General features: G+C 46.4%; 1 protein-coding gene across 1 annotated transcript in view; it reads right to left on the bottom strand.

Moving 5' to 3' along the window:
- The window catches only part of BCAR3 (BCAR3 adaptor protein, NSP family member), a 122,377-nt gene that overhangs the window by 96,483 nt on the left and 8,167 nt on the right, over positions 1-17,727 (bottom strand). The gene's annotated exons all lie outside the window — the stretch shown is intronic.

Genomic DNA, 17,727 nt, shown 5'->3' with positions numbered 1-17,727 from the left:
AAAAAGAGAACTAAGGTACCTGTCAACTATTCTACTCATGCTACCCCAGCAACATTGACTTCTCTTTCTGCTGCTCAAACATGCTAAGGCTGCCCTTGACTCAATACTTTGGCATTTACTCTCTGTTTGCCGGGAACATTCTCTCGCCCCCTTCCCCCCCCCATTCACAGGTTCACTTACTCATAGCATCCAGGTGTCTGCTCAAATGTCACCCCCTGAGAGGCCTCCCTCAACCATCCCATCTAAAAGAGCACCACCATTACCCTCTAGCTCTTTATCTGACTCAACTTTTCCTCCTATTCTATTTGAAATGATATTAAATGTTTATTTGCTCACGGTCTGTTTTTCCCCGGGAAGATAATCCTTCTAGGCTGGGGCTTTGTCTGATTAATTCACTCCTGTATCCCCAGTGCTTTTGCACAGAGCACATGCACGGTTAACTGTTTGTTGAATTTATGAATAAGAGAACTAACAGAAGCACAAGCAGGAGTAGTGAGGGTTGAGAAACAAGGCTGAAGAGGCCTCAGGGCCAGATCAGAAGCAGCTTGGATATCACGTAAACACTTAGACTTTATCATGAAAGCAAAGGCATCTGTTGATGGATCTTAAGCTGGAGAATATACAGAGATTAGTGTATTAAGAATCTCCCGCAATAGTGTAGAAAACAAATTGGTGGGGTATGGAGGGTCAAGATAGAGTCAGAAAAACAAAGGAAAGGATGTTGGCATCTTCCTTGCATGAGATAAAGAGATTTGGACTAGAATGATGGAGGGGACGAGAATATGGTGTCCGTATTTAAAAGGAATCTAGAAGTGAGAACAGCTAGATCTTGTTAAATGACTAGATTTGGTGGATGAAGGGGAAGAGAGAGGTAAGGACGCTCACAGAATTCTTCCTAAGGCAACTAAATAGACTGACACATGGCAGAAATGACATTTGTTAAGAATAAATTAGGGAAGCGGACGTGGCTCAGCTGATAGAGCATCCGTCTACCATATGGAGGGCCCAGGGTTTGATTCCCAGGGTCTCCTGACCCGTGTGGTAAGCTGGCCCACGCGTAGTGCTGCCACATGCAAGGAGTGCTGTGCCACGCAGGGGTGCCTCCGCGTAGGCATACCCCAAGCGCAAGGAGAGCCCCCCCTGCATAAAAAAAGCACAGCCCATCCAGAAGTGGTGCTGCACACACAGAGAGCTGACACAGCAAGATGATGAGATAAAAAAGAGACAGTTTCCCAGTGCCGCCTGACAATGCAAGCGGACGTGGAAGAACACACAGCGAATGGACACAGGGGGCAGACAACAGGGGGAAGGGGAGAGAAATAAATAAAATAAATCTTAAAAAAAAAAAAAGAATTAGCAAGCACCATACTATACTAATTTTTAAGACTATTAGAATCCAAACTTATTAATTACCTAATAAAATAGTTAAACCTCTGGCAGATATAATCTACGGGGGAAAAAAGGGAAGAAGGCACAAAGGGACTTTTTATGTGGGAAGCCAGCACTCAACTGCTGAGCCACATCGGCTTCCCTGAGTTGGTTTCTTCATTTGTTTGCTTGTTGTTTTTCTGTTTTTAGGAGGCACGGGGAACCAAACCTGGGACTTCCCATGTGGAAAGCAGATGCTCACCTGCTTGAGCCATATCCGCTCCCAATTATGAATATCATCATGCCAATAAATTTTAAAGCTTAGGAAAAATAAATGAATTCCTTTAAAAATAGTACTAGAACAGATGTAAAAAGAAATGGTAAATCTGAATATTGGATAAGTAACTAAATATCTTCCCACAAAGAAAATATCAGTGGACTACAGCTAGTAATAATACTTTGATGATGTGCTTTCATAATTTGTTACAAATGTTTCACAATAATGCAAGGTGGTGGTGGTAGGGTGATATACGGTAGCCTGATATGATGATGTGCGTGTTTTGTAAGTTTACAACTTTTAATATACACTTATTATGTATGTTCATACATGACAGATAAACTTCAACAAATTTTTTAAATAAAAAAAGGAAATCAGGCCTAGGTAGTTTTATTAGCAAGTTCTACCAAAATTTAGAACTGTTATTTGAAAATTATACTGTAAACTCTTTCCAGATTTACAAATGATGACATGAAAGAATCTATGATGTTCAGCAAGGTTCCTGGATATGAAAATACTATGCAAAAATCTTAGATTAGAAATTTATAGAGGGCAGGGACTAGAAGACTTCAATTGCTGAGATGGAGTCCTTCCTTTGCCAGTATTTAGTCATCACGAATAGACTTACTCCTAGAACACTGACCGAAATGCGATAAAAAAACATGTCAGATGACTGTGCCCAGAGGGCCGAGTGTATGTCTGTCTACTTATCTGAAGCAGTAGGGCCAGGGAGGAACAAACAAGGCCAAGGAAGCATTGGGGTCTACCATTATGAACCAACCCAGGTATCAGGGTATGTCACACTACCAGGAAAGGTGAACCCAACAACTGGAAGACAGTCTGTCCTCCATTGGCAACCTCATGGCTTCAGCCCAATTGCATGTGGATTTGGCCTTGGAATCTAGAGCCTCATTCTGGATCACACCTCACTCTGGATCATTCAGAATCACACCTCATTCTGGAGCCCTGCATTAATTGGACCTTCCCAGCATGAAACTCCATCAACATTTCAAAACCTTGGTTAGGGAGAAATGGAGATGGAAGGAGATGATAGAGAAAACAATAGATTTGGAAATCTACTAAGACTTTGTGTCCACTGGTGTAGTAGTTTGATATAGTTACGAATTCTAAAACTACATGTTGGATTATATTTGTGATCTGGTCTGTACCTTGGCAAGATTAAATTATGATTAGGGCTTTGAGTGGGCCACATCATTAGGGTGTTCTCACTTCTAGATAAAAACATGGCAAAGGACAGAGTTGAGGGTTTTTGATGTTGGAGTTTGATGCTGAAGCCTTAAGCTGGAGTCCTAGCAAGTAAGCACAGAGGAAAGAGAAGCAAGCCTCAGGAAGAGAGGAACCCTGAGCCCAGGAAGAAGCTCTGGGAAGAAAGGAACCTTGAACCCAGAGAGAAGCAAGACCCTGGAAGGGAGGAACCCAAGAAGCCTGAGCCCTCATAGATGTCGGCAGCCATCTTGCTCCAACACATGGAAATAGACTTTGGTGAGGAAAGTAACTTATGCTTTATGGCCTGGTATCTGTAAGCTCCTACCCCAAATAAATACCCTTTATAAAAACCAACCAATTTCTGGTATTTTGCATCAGTATCCCTTTGACTGACTAATACAACTGGACAATAGTCCTTCCAAGGCCACCTATACTAGTAGGTAAGATTCATATGTGGGGCAGCCTAGCATTCTCATTTCATATTTTATTAGATGACACCCCAGGTTCTAAGGCCTTGCCCAGCTCATCTGCTCATCTCCCCATCTCCCCATCTTATTCCTTATACTCCAACAAATCCAAACTACTTGGAATTCCCTGAACTAATAGGCCTGGAGTCCCCATCTTCTCTTTCCAGACACTCCAACCTTCTCTTACTGCTGCCTCCCACCAACCCTGCAATCACAGAATTAATAGCGCCTCCTCAGCACTCTTATTTCCACACATTATAACTCAATATAATATGTATATCCCTGCTTATCTCCCTTACAGGTCTATGAGCTCAGTGAGAACAAGGATCATATTTATTCAACGTTGCATCTCCAGGACATAGCTGCTGAATAAATAAATATTGGTTTGCATGAACAAACGGACGTGTGCACGCATGCGTTCTCCACCGCGCAGGAGACCTACGGCCCAAGCCTTCCCACCTACCACGCCCCATAGGCTCACCAAGGGGAGAAGAACACTGGAGGGAGAGAGCGAACAAGAAATGTTCCTGGACTGATGGGCCTTCTCACTAAGAAGATTATTCAGCCCCAGACCTGTGACTTAACTGTGCTGACCTCAGACAGAAGTCCCTTGGCACTGAGCACCATGGCCGTCGAGGCACGCCTGGTCCCCAGCCCCATGAAGACAGGGACATTTTCAAAGTGACACTGAATGGCTGGCTGCTCCTATGGAAAATGAATCTCTCTGGACATGTGTGAAATGCCAGGAAGAATTAAACAAGGAATTTAACCAAAAGGACAGAGAGAGTTTACCACAAGGCCATTTCCAGCTATTGATGGGAAAATGAGAAGAAAGAGATGCTTACAGGTTAGCTTGTTGAAGGAGAGATGACATCTCTCAGAAAAATGGTTAGACTAAAAGGTTCTTTACTGATACTGGGAAATCACATTAAAGTCCCAATAAAGAATTACTTTCTCACTCTAGGCAGGGGCATATTGTGTATACAACCTTTGCTTATTTAAAAAGGGATGGTTTTAAACACAGAGAACAATATGTCCAGATGTGCTCTTCAGCAAATATTTGTTTCATGACCCTACAAAATAAGTAAAAAGAGATTTACTCTTCCACATCTCACAACATACTTATCTTCTTTATCCAGTATGCTTCACCAGCAGTTAACAGGATTAAGGATTGGTGCTTATATTATATTCTCCTCCCGGGATTAACACATGACTTGAAAAGTTCCTTTACACCAATACCAAAGAAAACTTGGAGATATTTCTTAATGATTAAACCAGCAGATCTGCTGCAGAGTAGAAGAGGGGTCTAGGCAGAAGCTCGCTGCTCTGCAGTGGGGGGATGTTATCTGATGCCAACAGCTAAAAGCAATTCACCAGATGTGATCTGGGCAGCCAAGGGTGACCACCTCCCTTGGTCTGAATTTTAAACTTCAATTAATGGTCCTGAAATCACATTAGCTTCTTTGACAACCATAGCATGCCGCTGACTCATTCTGAGGTTGCAGTTATCCAAACCCCAGAGTATTTTTCACAGGTGGCTGTTTAATCAAATCTCTTACTTTACTTTGTAATTAATGCTTTTGGATTCTAGCGGAAGTCTTAGTCTCTCTCTAAACTTTTATTCAAGTCGATTTTTTCTGTTTCAAAATGCCAGGATTTCTTTTGGATCTCATTTCCACATTCTGACATATTAGTTATTCCTCCAAGATTCATGTTATCCACAAATATGTTCTCCATGTCGATATTATTATCTAAATGATTTCTGTTTAACTGAACAGGTTGGGGCTAAGGACAGAGCCTACAGCACACTTCCTGTACTATCATCTAGCTCAAATCTCTCTCTCTCTTCCCCAAGAATATCACAAATGATTGTCACTTGCATACACGCCTTCCACACATTCCTCTAACTTACCAACCAAATTACCCAGGAATGAATGCTAATCTGAAACGATTTGCTTTTTTAGCAAAGCCCTGAGTGCTGCTTTCTTTACCAAGTATTCAAATTCGTTGTTCTAAAGATCTGTTTCGGGATATGTTCTGAAATCAATGCTAAGCACATCATTTTGTAGATTTATTTTATTTCCCTGGTGCTTGTTTTTAAAGTGGACATATTTATCTACCCTCATCTTCCCTGGAGCTCTCGGTTACCCCTGGATTCCTCCAGCATGACCGCACGGAGATGATCTCAGCCCCCTCCATCGCACGGGCTGGGGGCTTCCTTTGTCCATCTGGTGCCATCGGCGCCCCTGGAACGAGGGCCCCATCGACCCCAGGCTGCTGGTAATCCTCTTCCTCACGTTCCTCCCACCCCTTCCAATCAGGAGCCACTGCCCCGACAGAAAAACACACAAGCTGAACGGAAGCTGGGAGGCTTGGTTTCTTTCACATCCCCCTCTTTGGTCTTACTGCGTGGAACATGACTTCTGAAGGCCCACGCTGTAGCCCTGTGCATTTTTCACACCCCCCTGCTCACTCAGCTCTCTGCGCTGTTTCTTCTAGAGCTCAATGCCACCCTCTGATATGGCAGTGTGGTCTAACTTTTCCTGTGTCTGGGTCCAAGGCTAGGACTGCACAGCAGAGGCAGGCCCTGTGAGAGGGGTTACCTGGAAGGTATGACCTCCAATCCCCAAGTCAAGGAGAAAAAGGAACATTCTGCCTGGAAAGACACTGAGGGCAGAGGTCAAGAGCAGCAGAAATGCTTAGCAAAGCAGTGGACTGGCACGAAGGGGACAGACAGTATGGATAAGCTGGTGGGTCAGTAGCAAAGATGGAGAGAACAGGTACTGGGAGGGCAGGTGCGTCAAGAGGGACGGTCCATTCTCCCACGGCTATGGCCTCCTAAGAGGGACAGAGACCCTGGCCCCTCGGAACCCCTAGCACCTAGGACAAAGGCCGCACACGGTAGATTTTCAACACATTTCTGAATGAATAAATAAAAATGGCCCTGGCTCCTCTTACCATGTTGGGGGATTCTTCAAACGACTCCCTACGGGCTGGGGACAGTGGTTCACATGCCCACACAGAGGAGCTCCGTAGATAAAGGAATTCCTCGTCCTCGTCTGGAACTGTGGCCACAGCTCTGTTGTCCTGAGCTGTGCTTCCCTTCTGGAGCCTCAGGCCGTTGGGATCGTTCTTCTCCTTCCCCTCAACTTTGTCTTTCTTCTTAGAGCCCAGGGTAGACCTCAGATCGCAGGACACTTGGCCAGCCCTGACTACGAGAGACCCTACGCCCTGGTTTACTTCTAAAACTCTGCATCTTTCACTTCAACAGCCAATTCCTGCTTCTCATCTGAAAATACCCCAATGCCAGGTTAATTTGTTCATGATACATATTGAAAGAATGGTAATTAATTTGCCCCCTCAGGCAGTTTCCCTAATCATATTAAAACGGCACCAATATCCTGCATATTACACTGTGGCGAGCCTATATAGGAATACAAAACTGATACAAAGTGACACGGGTTGATTAAAAAGTTGACCCGGGTTGACATGCGCTCAGCAGAATTCCAGAGACAGCATTACGCTAAATAAAAGCCACTGTTGAATTCTGAACTTGGTCGCAGTCCGGCAAACTGCAAAGGGCAAGAACAAGAAAATCCGTATCAAGGCCAGTATGTCTCTTGGCAGGCAGAGGGTCTGGCATCAGTGACTCATCAGGCTTCGGGGCTAAGCCCAAACACAGCACTGGTGATAAAAGCAGAGGCTTTGTTTGGCTGTTATCTCTCTCTTTCCTTAGCTCCCACCAACCCTGCCAACCCCTCCCCCACCACCCCGAGAGGGCTTTCCACCCCCTTCCAAAAGTTTCTCCTCAACAAATTCAAGGGTAGAATAAAAGCCCCACGGTTTTGAGACAATATCCTGAAGGGTTTTTGTCCAGCCAGCCAGATCTGGGAGCGGAGGCCCTTGACTTGCTTTCTCACCAGGCACCCCTCCTCAAGGGGGCTGCCACCCAAACCTTAGAAAACAGTCGTCACCCCTCAGGCCTGACTGCCAGAGCGGCTGCAGCTCAAGTGGTGGAGCGTCTGCTTCCCATACACGAAGTCCCAGGTTCCATCCTGGTACCTCCTAAAAACAAAACAACAACAACAAAAAAAAACTGAAAAATGCAACTCTCATTCGGGAGCGGCTGCAGCTCAGTGGCTGAGCGCCTGCTCCCCACGGATGAGGTCCTGGGTTCAATCTCTGCAACCTCCTGAAAAAAAAAGCCCGACTACCAACTGCCTGCCTCCTCTGTACAGAGCCCCCAGCCCCCGGCAGACTTCTGGGACCCGGTGAGAAAGAACCACAGGAGCATCACCACTATGGTTTCAATGCTGTTGACACAGCAAACTAGCCCTGGGGATGTCTATTCAAAGCAAAATTGCTTTAGACAAAAAGAAAAAAAATCAAGTGATGAAAAAATGTGTTTTGGGTTATTTCACGCTTAAAAGGTTAACATTTTTCCTGTTGAATTTTGTCTCTCATCTTAAAAAACAAACAAAAAACCCAACACCCTCCTTTCAACCCCAACCCCATCCAACTCCTGCCTCATTTTTCTGCTCCCCAGTCTCCGGGGGCTGGGACTCCTCCCTTTCCCGTCACTCAGATCATCTCCAGGGCTTTCATTCCACTTCTCTGCAGGATCCTAACTTTGAAACTTTGGTCTAGACCTTTCTCCAGAGCCACAGGCTCAAGAACCGACTGCCTGGCGAACATCTCCAATTGGACACGCGTGCACCTCAAACTGAGCACGCCCCACACGGACGTCTAGGTTCTCCGCAATCCACCGTGACCCCCCACCCACACCCACCCACAAAAGCAGCCAAAATCCTGCCCCCTTCCCAGTCTTCTCAGTAAACTCCCCCAACCCGCACAGCCCGTGAGCCAAGCCAGGCTTGGCCGCCCCGCTCCTGCACCCCACTACTTCCAACCCTCAGTAAGCCCGATAGGCTCTCCCTGCAAAACACACCTCCGCTTTCCCCTCCTCTGCCCCTACCACGACGCACACCCCAAGCTGCTCCCTGGACTTCTTCAACCGCCTCCTGCCCTCTCTCCGGCCCCTCTTCCCCCTCACTTGTTTATCTACAGAGAGACCGAGCAATCACTGAAAAATTGAATCATCATATGCCATACCCTTCCTTAGAGCAGTTTAAAAACTTCCTTTTGCCCTTTCGAGAAAATCCAAGCTCCTAACCGAGACCCAGACCTGCGCTATCCAATAGACAGACAACATGAGCCATACAAGTAATTTTAAATTATCTAGTAGCCAAATTTAAAAAATAATAAAGCAAAAAGGAATAGATGAAAATAATTTTAATAATTTATTTAACCTAATATTTCAAAAACCGTTATCATTTCTACACAATCAACGTAAAAGTCATATATATTTTCCTTTTTTATATTAAATCTCCCACATTGGGTGTGTATTTTACACTCTCAGCACTTCTCAATTTGGACTAGCCCATTCCCCGTGCTCAACAGCCCCTCGTGGCCAGCGGCCTCGCAAGTGCGTAGCACAGGTCCAGGAGGCCTCACTTATCTCTTAATACCTGTTTCTTGAGCCACTCCCCCCATCGCTCCCCTGGCCACAGTGGGGTCCTCTCAGTACCTGGAAAACACAGACCTTTATTGCCTCCCGTCAGGCCTTTACTCAGGCTCTTTTCACGCAGCCTCCTCATCCTTCAAGTCCTCCCCTCCACCCATCTCAGCAGCCCAGGGTCTCCTGCCGTGACCGTCCTCACACCACCTCACGCTGTAGTTAGGCGTTTGTTCATGTGTCCCCCAAACTGGGAGGCCCCTAAGGCAGGACCCACATCTTTTCATTCTCCATTGTGTACTCGGTACCCAGCACAATGCCTGGCACAAAACAAGCTCAGTAAGTACTTGGTGGGAGAAAGAATAAACGCGAAGGCCCTGACATTAAATAAAAGGATTCAGACAGTCGGAGAAGGGCTCGGGGCCAGGCCACTGCAGACAGGCGCTTCTTTGTGTTTCAGTGCAGTGGTGTGCTGATATTACGGTGCTGTGCGGTTGTCATACCTGTCCCAGCGAGCACGGGCCAAGTCGCACCGCTGTAGGGCAGCTCAGGGCAGACCCGGGTGGAGGGATTCCAGCCAGCCTCCATCAACACGTGGGAAACTTTCTCCCACCTAAGCCGCAGGCACTGAATGTGATCTCAGGTTACACCGGAGGATTAGAAGCCTCCCAGCTCCAGAGACCCAGGAGGAAGGAAGGAAGGAAGGGAGGGAGGGAGGAAGGAAGGAAGAAGAAAAGCTAACATCTGAGCCCCTTCTCCATGCCAGGGTCTGGGCTAGGAGCTCGCACACGTGTTTGTATTTGATCCTGATAGTGGACATGAAGATTCAGAAAGGTAAAGTAATTTATCCAAGGTCACAAAGCTGCCCCAGTGGGGTTGCTGGAATGAGCACCAAGGCTGCTGGCAGTTTTCTCTCATAGCCATGGCGACATCAACAACCCAGCAAAGGCATTGGGGCCTTCAGGGTCAGACATCACAACAGGTCTGGGGCAGGAGAAAAATAAATAGCCCAGGTGGGAGCTCAGAGCAGGCACGTGCCCTGCTCAGCCCAGACCCCAGAACAGGGTACCAGGCTCAGGTGTGAAGGTCAGAGCGTGGACATTCAGAGGAGCCTTCACAGTTGGTGACCAGTTAACCTTCACAGTAGTCCTCAGAGGTGGGTATTTGCACCCTCATTTTATAGTCTAGAGCTTGCCCTAGTTCTCATACTTGATAAGTGGAAAAACACAGATATGAGGTCTCTAGATTACAAATCCCACATTTTGGGGTTTTTTCTTTTTTCTTCTCCTGTTTAGAGCAGGAGTTATCCTGCCTGTGGTTATCATATGTGCAGGGGACTCTGGAACCAAAGACAGTCGAGGCTGCACAAAGTCTGTGGAAACTATAAGGTTTCTGAGACCTCTGTAAGTTGTAAACAAAAGGATATGCCTTTAAACAAGAAGACCATATGTGCTTGTCTTTGGAGGCCCTAAGAAGAGAGAGCTTGAAGTTCTGCAGCAATCCTGCAACTAGACTCCACCTCTGGACAGATGGGGAGGTGACAGCATTAAAATACTATGAACATGGGATGTGGCTCCAGTGAACGGGTTCCCGTCTCATATCCCCTCCATATGGGAGGTCCAAGGTTCGATTCCCGGGACCTCCTGGTGAAGGCGAGCTGGTCCGTGTGGCAAGCAGTCCCGAGAGGAGGGCTGGCACAGCAAGATGACGCAACAAAAAGAGATACAAAGGAGAGACAATAAGAGATGCTGCAGACCAGGGAGCTGAGGTGGCGCAAGTGACTGAGTGTGTCTCTCCCACTCCCCAAGGTCCCAGGATCGGTTCCTGGTGCCGCCTAAAGAGAAGACAAGCAGACACAGAAGAATGCACAGCAAATGGACATCAGAAGGCAGAGAGCAAGTGCAAAACGAGTGTCGGGGGGAATAAATAAATAAATCTCTTTTAAAGAATGCTATGAACAGGGGAGGAGATGTAGCACAGTGCTTGAGTGCCTGCTTCCCACATATGTAGTACTCAGTTCAATTCCTGGTACCTTCTGGGGTGGGGTGGGGTGGGGAAACAACTACAAACCAGGTTGCCTGGTCTAAGAGCCTGTTAGTCCATGACTCCAGACTGGTCCCAGACACCCAGCCCAGGCTCAGGTCTGGGTAAGATGGTTTCCTTCCAGTCAGCAGCAGCAATTATAATTTCTCTAGCTTGCATCTTCTGGCCATGTCCAAGCTGGGAGGGCTCCCTAATCCCCATGTGATGAAAACATGAATAACACCTTATAAACAGAAGGTGCTATGCAGTTACAATGTACTTTTCCCTATGCTGAGGGGTATGAAAAATTCTCCTAGTCTCTGATTCTCAGAATACTAAAAAACCTGGCCTTTCCCAAACAGCATGTCAGAGGTCTGAAAAAACATGATTTAAAGCAGGTGTGTCCTCAGGGGGACTGGCCAGAGAAGACAGTGAGCAGCTCCACTCAACGAGGACTGCTTGGTGTAGTTCTCTGATCATTTTCTTGGTGCAGGTTGCAATCAGTTAAAAATTTTTTTTTAGTTTTCCCTAGAGGAACAGCTGAGAATGCACAGATCCCAGCCTTGAGGTTGAAATCATCCTCATCAGTGGAGGATTTAGGACTCTGTGAGGGTAGCTGATGAACCTGCAGTCACTTCCCATTCTCTGGGCTCCCTTAGCTCAGGGGCAGCACACAATGCCTGGCAGGGGCCAGGCCCACCTCTGACCCAGCAGCTCCTGGCCTCAGCACACTGGTGGCCACTGGAGCTGGACACGCACCATTCATTCCTCAAATCCACTAACCCATGCACCACAGCTGTGTCCAAACCCAAGGGACATTTTCAGTTTGAGACTTTAAAAAGTAAAAACTCAACATGTGGACTGTTACTTTTTAGAGACATTCTTGAAGTCAGGCTGTTAAAGCCATTGTCACTCAGCTAACTCAATAAGTGTACCTCCTATTATCTGTGAAATTGATTTTTTTAAAAACCTAAATCCAACTTTTCCTCCGTGCGTGAAAAGGTTCCAATTTGCAGACCACAGACGTGCCCGTTTATTAACTGCAGATGTTTGCACGGGGGCCTTCACGTTCTTGACCTTTCTTTGAGCTAAAGGCTGATTTATTTGCATGTCTGGGGGAACATCTTGCTCTGTCAAGGAGAGAGCAGTAATTATAGAACTTGGCGGTGCTGAAGAAGAACAACTGAAAAAGTTTTCAGACGAGGGCGTTGATGCAGCCGAGATTTAGATCTTTCAATCAGTGTTTTAGAGAAAAGCCTGCACAGATCCTGTGGCTTGACACTTTTGCTTCAACTCTGAAGGTCTCACATGGGGACACGGCGGGTTACGTACTGCCTGGGTGAGGGTACTGGCTTTTAACTTGGGATAATTCTACAGCCTTCCTGACCACTGTCCGTTAAAACACTTGTGACTAGTCAGTCAACCCTATGCATGCAAACAAATGAAACACCGCATTGTCCCGCCACATGCTCCCCACAGCACAGGGGGCAGAGGGAATGAGGCACTCGACAGCTGGTCGCAGGAATGTGAGCCTCCACGCACCCACGGGCAGGAAAAGGGCCCAGAATGGGCTCCAAGTGCTGATCCCTCAGCTATCCTGGCACCTCAGCGATCTCAAAGGCAGGAACCAGGACCCGCTCAGCCCAAGGAGGGGTCCAGAGTCCAATAAAGATTAACCTTTGAAGACAGATGAATCCAGCAGCCGACTACTCTCAAGAGGAAGTCCCGTCAGCCCACCTCTCAGAGAAGCCTTGCTCCGCGGAGGAACAAAGGCTCCTTCTGTGACATGGAGCAGCAGGTTTCAGAGCTCCCTGGCTTCTGGCTTTGGCCACCTTTCAAAACCACAGATACACCCAAGCGTGGCCAAGACAACAACAGAGCCAAGAGATCAGCTCCGAATGAGGAGACCCACTCCCCTCCCAGGCGCCCCAAGGTGGGGAGTCCGACACACTGGATGCAGGCTTGGCACGCACCCCTTCTGTGCAGGAAGACAGCTCAGAGGACGCCACAGCTGGGGCCAACATTCCAGGGAGCCTGTGCAGCACAGAGGCTGGGGAAGGCGTCCAGGACTTCCTGGGGTCCAACCCTAGCTCACACCCACTGCGGCGTGATTTTAGGTGCCTCGACATCCCTGAACCCATTCCCTCAACTGTAAAGGACAACGATGACAATGATGCTCATGGTGAAATCTGCTGTCTCACTCCCTGGGGTATGATGTCCAAAAAAGACAATTTATGTGGGCAGTTAATACTTAATGAGTAGAGAGTTTCTGTTTGGCTGATGGGCGTGTTTTGGTAACAGATGGTGGTGACGACAGCACAACCTTGTGAGTGTAATTTACACCCGTGACTTGAACTGTACACCTGAAAGTCATTGAAATGGCAAGTGTTATATTGCATATGTTATCTAAATAAGAGTGTTAAAATACATATACACAGGCATAAAAAGAAAGATTGGGAGATAGAAAAAAAATTTAAAGGCAAAACACAAAATATCCTTTAAAATATTTTAAAACTATAAAATGTAAAAGATGAATACTTCATGTGGCTATGACACATGTTGATACAACAGCTTAAAAATATAAATGTTTAGGTAAAAGAAGAGACTTCCTGTAAAGTACAACTGATAGTCAATTAGGGGAAGCGGATACAGCTCAAGGCCTCCACCTACCATATGGGAGGACCCGAGTTCGATTCCTGGAGCCTCCAGGTGAAAAAGAAGAGAAAAAGAAAAAGAAAAGGGCACAGTAAGCCAGTGCCCACAGGGCGAGCTGAGTTCCCGTGTGGCAAGCTGAATGCCCACACAGCAAGCCAGTGCCTGTGCAAGTGAGCCACGCAGCAAGATGACGATGCAACGAAAGAGAGACGAAGGGGAGAGTCAAGGTGAAGCACAGCTGAGACCAGGAACAGAGGTGGCACAATTGACAGGGAACCTCTCTCCATATCAGAGGTCCCCAGGATCGAATCCCAGTGAATCCTAGAGGAGAAAAATGAGAAGACAAAAAAGAGAAATAGTACAGAAGATCACACAGCAAACGGCCACAGACAGCAAAAACAGGGCAGGGAGGGGGAGGGGAAGAAAAAAACCAGTCAATTAGGAAAGCAGATGTGGCTCAAGCAGCTGAGTGCCCGCCTACCACATGGGAGTTCCCAGGTTCGGTACACGGTGCCTCCTAAAGAAGACAAGCAAGATAGTGAGACAGCAAGCTGGCGCAGCAAGCTGACACAACAAGACGATGCAATGAGATGACACGAAAAAGAGACACAATGAGGAAACACAATGAAATACAACAATCAGGGAGTGAAGGTGGCTTGAATGATTAGGCATGGAAGGTCCCGGGTTTGGTTCCCAGTGCCTTCTAAAAAGAAGACCAACAGAGAACAGACAGCAAGCGCAAACAACGGTGGTGCTGGTGGTGGTGGAGAGGAAATAAACAAAATAAATCTTTTTTAAAAATAGTCAAAGTGTTCTTTTTTCATGATTAATAAGGTCAATATTTTTTGGGAAATGGCAAACTTATAACTTGTCACAGCGTGTCAGAAGATGAGGAACTGTTTGTCTGGAGATTTCCCTCAGCATGTAGGAAAGGGAACATGTATGAAAGCGTCTGGGCTCCCCAAGACAGTCCCACTGACTATCATCACCCCAACACCACACACGATGACATGCAAGTTCAGGCCTGACATCTGAGCAAGTCACTGTCAATCATTATGAACCCCTAAATTCATTACAAAAAGAAAAAGACCAAAAACTTAATCTGACATAAACCCCCCAAAATCAACAACCTTGTTAAATGTAGAATAAGGGAATAGGGTGTGACTGCCTAATGGGCAAAGGGCTTTCTTTCGGGGTAATGAAAATGTTTTGGAACCAGAGATATTGATTGCACACTATAATTGTACTAAGTGCCACTGAATTGCACACTTAAAAACGGTTAATTTTACGTTAATGTGAAGTTTACCTCAATTTAAAAAAAACTAAAAAAAAAAAAATGTAAACCTATCCAGTCCCTAGATCCCTGGAGACAGAAACCCAAGACCACGATGTCAGGGCACAGCTGGCTTGCAAGTCCCAAGCACTGAGAGAGCTGGAGGGAACAGCTGGTATTTTCACAGTTCCTCTAAGCTGGTGAGGAGCTAACTCTTTCCCACTCACTGTATTTCTGTTGTGACACCTTAGGCAAAAAACTCTCTTTGGAGCCTGGGATCCTTATTCATACTACTTGCCCCTAGCTTTTTTTTTTTTAATCCTCCCCCCCACCTTGTGGCTTTTACTTGCTGTCTGCTGTGTCCATTTGCTGTGCGTTCTTCTGTGTCTGTATTTATTTATTTCTCCCCCCCTTGTGGCTTGCTTGTTGTTTGCTCTCTGTGTCCATCTGCTGCGCACTCTTCTGTTTTTGCTTGTCTCCCTTTTTGTTGAGTCACCTTGCTTGAGTTGGCTCCCCGAGGCACTTGCAGGCCAGGCGACACACTGCAATGCTTGCGGGCTGTCGGCTCTCCGCAACGTGCAGCGAGCCTGCCTTCACAAGGAGGCCCCGAGACACAAACCCAGGGCCTCCCATATGGTAGACGGGAGCCCAACTGATTAGGCCACAGACGCTTTTCACAAGCTTTTATACCTGACTTGTTCCAAAAAGGAATTGAAGTAGCACATAATCTTATTAGAAATACTTGAAAGGAGGGGGAAAAAAAGAATATAAGGTACTTTGAACTCCTCGGGAGGTTTTTGAGTTCAAGTAGATAAAATATATTAGCACCTTGATCCTTTGACACGAAGGCAAGGTGTGCTTCCTCAGGTGGCGTGGTTTTGAAGGATATGTATTTGTTACTTTCTGTATTCACCTTTCATAATATAATATATTAAGAAAAAAAGATACGTAGTTCAGTATCATAAACAAGCCTAAAGCAGCAGTGCCTTCTAAGTCTTGTGGAGCCTGGACTTCAAACTCAGGACTTGTGTCATCCTTGATAAGATCTTTAACACAGACTGGACCACTGTCCAAAGTCAGGTTTCAAATCAAAAAGCTTTGAACTCCTGGCAGGTTGATGGCTTGGACTGCGGTGTTTATCAAGAACTTCCTCAAGATAGGAAGGGTGACTCTCTTATCTGCCCCCTTCCTGAGTTTCCCCTCGTAAGAGCTGGCTCCCAGCCAGGACCTCAGAACTTCATGGAATGAATCTGTGAACTGTCTGTGTCTGGTACAGGGTAGATACCTGGCTGGATACAGTTTAAATGTATAAATAAAACGTAGCCCATAATAAGCCTGTCAGATCTGATTCCACGCTGCACAGACTGGCATTCGTGCTCATTTCTGACTGGTTAAAAGTTATTTTTCTGTGCTGCCTCTTATGCTTCATAAGGGGAAAAATGATTTCCTGCCTTCTGTATACCGGCCCTTTAAGGGCCAAGGATGAGCTTTAAACAGATTCCACACAGGTGGGCAGCTCCCTATTTACCTGTCTCAGCAACAGGCAGCCCACTTGTTCTCTGAGCTGGAAGGTCACCCCCCTCTAGATTTTACATAGACGGTCCAGGGCCTTCCAACCCCCATGATACTGCAGGAAACCTTTTGTTCCAGTGTCAGGAACATTTCAGAGTTCTTCAGCACTTTTTACAGATAATAAATATCTGGGTTTCCACTTAATCTTCTTCTTAAACTACTGCAATTATGCAACCAAAAAAAAAAAAAAACACACACACACACAAAAAAACTAATTCTGAACTCTTGCCTGCCTACCTCTTTACCAAAACCTATGTTATTTTCCTCTCACCTTTCTGGACACCAGCCACAGCCATACCAGTCCCTTCCAGTTTCTTAAACAAGCCATACTTGTTCCACCTGGGGTCCTTTGCATGGGCTTCCTCTTAGCCTGAAACAGCTTTCTGCTGGCTTTTCTTGTGGCTGCCTTCTCTCATTATGCAGGTCTTACCCTAAATACCATCTCCTCAGATACCTGACCACCCAACCAAAAGAGACCACTCCCAATACACCTCTAGCCTCTCTGCAGCAATTCCCATGATCTGCAATTGTCTTATTTATTTACTTGTATTCATTAGCCGGGTCCCTCATTAGAACATATGCTCTCTGGCCCATGCGCAGTGCCGAAGCACGCAAGGAGTGCCGTGCCACACAGGAGTGTCCCCCGCGTAGGGGAGCCCCGTGTGCAAGGAGTGCGCCCGTAAGGAGAGCTGCCCAGCGCGAAAGAAAGTGCAGCCTGCCCAGGAATGGTGCCGCCCATACGGAGAGCTAACACAAGATGATGTAACAAAAAGAAACACAGATTCCCGTGCTGCTGACAACAACAGAAGTGGACAAAGAAGAACGACGCAGCAAATAGACACAGAGAAGAGACAACCGGGGCAGTGGGGTGGGGGGGGGGGGGGGAGAGAAATAAATAAATAAATCTTAAAAAAAAAAAAAAGAACATATGCTCTGGGAGGACATTGCTTCGAATGCTCCATTGCTCTCCTGTTCACATATTTCTACCATCCTATAAAAGGGCAAGAGCAGGTTACTGGAATGTTTGGTTGCTAGAATGTCTTCCATGTCAACACCAGCCCTCCAGTTAGGATACTCAGAGGAATTGGGCAGAATTTTCCAGGTCAAGTCCTAGTACTTTTTAAACTAATGTGCTCTAATTAACATAGGTGTTCAAAATAGAGACACTGAACAAATAAATAAGCTAGGATCAAAGTGGCTTTCTTTGCTGCAGGGTTGGACAAAAAGAGGCATGACCTGGAGATACAACAGAAGAAACCGCCTATTCTTTGCCTGACAGCATCACCGGCTGCTGATCTCTCCTGACAGGAAAAGGTGTGCGGAGTTGCCAAACTAGCTCCAATAAGCAGAA

The sequence above is a fragment of the Dasypus novemcinctus genome, chromosome 9, assembly GCF_030445035.2.
Source record: "Dasypus novemcinctus isolate mDasNov1 chromosome 9, mDasNov1.1.hap2, whole genome shotgun sequence".
NCBI classification, from domain to species: Eukaryota; Metazoa; Chordata; class Mammalia; order Cingulata; family Dasypodidae; genus Dasypus; species Dasypus novemcinctus.
The sequence above is the reverse complement of the archived record's forward strand: the minus strand, read 5'-3'. Positions and strand labels throughout refer to the sequence as shown.